Genomic DNA, 3,107 nt, shown 5'->3' with positions numbered 1-3,107 from the left:
ACACAGACTCAGACAAACATTGCGACCACCTTAAAGGAAATGTATGAGCGAGAGCTGTAAAATTGACACAAAACGACGGAAAATTTCGTCAAAAAATGACTTAGCGTTCTAAAAGGAAGCAGCATGGTTGGTACCAAACACTGTAAATGTTGAGGTGAGTGTAAGACAGACTTAAGATATGCAGATAAATGGCCAAAATCAGTCAAAGAGTTAGAGCAATCGGGGAAGAAAGTATTCATTCCTTTCCCAAAAACTTCGCGGGACATGGCAAAGTGCAAGCGTTGGCTAGTGGCTTGTTCGCGTGAATTTTTTACAGATAAAAACATAACAAGAAACACTTATATTTGTGCTCTGCACTGGCCCAGCAAAAAAGGTCCAACAGCCGAATTTCCCGATCCACTGAAGGCAAATCTTAGACCAGCGCAAGTAAGTCGAGGACATGCTTCAAAGAGAAAAGCACCAAAAGAAAGAGAAAATCCAGTATCAAAGAAACAGAAATTATTCAATGACAACTACGAGGAACAATTATTTAACGATATTACATTTTCTGATGATCATGATCAGGAGTCACAAAAAGTTGAACAGACAGTCGACAAAAGCAGTTTTATTGATGAAGAATGTGTTGATGAGGAATGTGCCATGATTGATACATACATTTACGTTAACCCTTCAGGAAAGCTGGTTTCTGATCAAGGCTCTCAGACTATATATTCAAAATGCGAATTGTCTGCAAAGGTCGAAACTATGATTTTGAAAAACAACGTCTCTACAACACAGTTACAGGGTCCTAAAATAGTGAGTACTTTATCCTACGAAAATATCGTGCAAGATGTAGCTCTCATGAAACACTTCACCAGCCTCAAGCCTTCCCAGTTTGAAGTTTTGCATGATTTTCTTGACGATGTTTGCCCCTTAGAGACAATCAACTACTGGAAAAGCAAAGATTGCCCAGCAATGGAGAATGCAAGAACTGGCCCAAAAGCTGATTTTTTATCAAGAGAAAAACTTTTCATTTGCCTTCTGAGACTAAGAAGGGGTTTTACTCTCAAGACTATTGCAGCTCATCTTGGTACCCCAAACAGGAAAATTAACTTTTCCTATATTGGGAAGATTTTTATAACATATATTCAGTTGATGTTTGTAATTTTTAGAGACATGCAAAACTTTGTTTCCAGAGAGAGCCCAATTTAGCAGGTTCCTCCCTAAGGTATTCAAAACCATGAACAACATACGCTGTATTGTTGATTCTACTGAACTTAGAGTGGAATGCTACAGGAATTTTGCCAGTCAAGGAAACACTTTCTCTTGCTATAAGCAGACCAACACATTTAAGTGTCTCATTACTGTAACCCCCAGTGGTGGAGCATGTTTTGTTTCTGATTTGTTCGAGGGTGATATTGATGATGTTCGAATCTTTAAGGAAAGTGGCCTTTTGAAACACCTGAAACGATATGACTTGGTTTTGGCAGATCGTGGTTTCACTGTGCACGATCTCTTAAATCCTCTCCAAGTGCAATTAAAAATCCCATTTTTAAAAGGTAGAAAAAGTCTTAGTGCTCCAGAGGAATTTGAAACACTTCGCATTGCAAAAGCTAGGATTCATGTAGAGCGTTTCAATGAACGCTTAAAGCAGTTCAAACTAGTCATCAGAAGAATACCTTTGTCTCTTCCTCCTGTCGCAACGCAAATGATAGTAGTTGCTGCATGCCTTGTCAATTTTCAGGCTGTCCTTTGTAAGTAGACTTAATATTTTAACTTAAGTTTCCAAAGCTCTAACTAATGGATATATGGCAGGCCATCAGCTTCAAATGTTAATTTTTAAAAATATTTTAAAACTCAAAGAGACTTCATTTTTACATGTAGCAGGAACAAGAATTTGAGTTGAATTTGACAACTACACAAGCTGCAAGTCAATGACTGAAACTACATAAGTTTTTTCTATAAGAAATCAGTCTCAGCTTACACTTTCTAATGACCATTTCTCTGTCTAACCATCAGAAAATTGAAATGCCTTCACTAGACAGAAATACAATGATACAAACATGAAAACATTAACTGCTAACTGAGAATAAACCTAGTTACGATTATCCTACGACTGTACATTTTTTGTCACTTTCATCAACCAAGATTCAAACACTAAGCGAACAAAGAATAATGATGTCTACAAGTGTCCTTTTAAAGGCCCGTGTTCACCCTAAATGCATTGCGAACCCTGTAATCCAGAAAAATGATTTCAGGTATTTGAAAATTGTTGTCTTCAATATGTGTAGAGTCACGCTTTGGCCAAGCAGGAAAAAAAAGTGAACATCCCATAAATGTGTCAGCCAATCAAAACACTGCATTTGACAAAAAAGTGTTTCAAAACAACAACACAAGCGTACAAAGCCAGTTGGGTGAACATGGGCCTTTAAAGCATGATTTGTTATGTCGTTCATTAAAATGGACCCACACCAGAAAAAGAATAGTAAAACTAAGCATGCTTATATATAGGTCCAAGAAAAGTTAAAATTGTTCAAGATTTTTCATTTTCAACTTAGGCTTTTGCCTTCAAATGTTAAAGTAAGGGCAAGAGTCTGACTACTATAACCAGGGCTAAAGAGACAATTAAGTTGACCTATCAAATTCCAAAATAAAATACAAAATTATACGAGTAGCAATCAACGTCAGATTTATGCTCTCTTTACCTCGGACCTAGCTACAATATATTAAGAAACTTAAAGAAAATCCTAGTGGCTCATGAAACATACATGAAGAAGACCAGAGTCCAGAGCCCTTTCTTGTATGTTCACTCAAACCATCATACATGTACCACATATTATAATAAAAGGTACAAATGTAGTGACCCCCATTCCACAGTGTTGCCCCATACAGTGTAAACATTTCCCAAACAAAAAAAATTGATTGTGGTGTGTTTGAGAATTTAAGATTACCTCCTCTGCTAAGCAAATCAACTGAAAAAACAAGAACTGATTTCAAATTCAACACAACATGACGGCTGCTAACCCTCATCCATGCGCAATGCCATGAGGTGTCTGCATGTCCATGTTCATCAAAAGTCACATCCTCATTGAAAAGGATTTCTTCTGCTGGCTTGTTAGAAAATTTCC

General features: G+C 37.1%; 1 pseudogene; it reads left to right on the top strand.

Moving 5' to 3' along the window:
• Positions 1–1,806, top strand: LOC140929435 (uncharacterized; annotated as a pseudogene).
• Positions 1,807–3,107: the final 1,301 nt, after the last annotated feature.

This window comes from Porites lutea, chromosome 3, assembly GCF_958299795.1.
Source record: "Porites lutea chromosome 3, jaPorLute2.1, whole genome shotgun sequence".
NCBI classification, from domain to species: Eukaryota; Metazoa; Cnidaria; class Anthozoa; order Scleractinia; family Poritidae; genus Porites; species Porites lutea.
The sequence above is the reverse complement of the archived record's forward strand: the minus strand, read 5'-3'. Positions and strand labels throughout refer to the sequence as shown.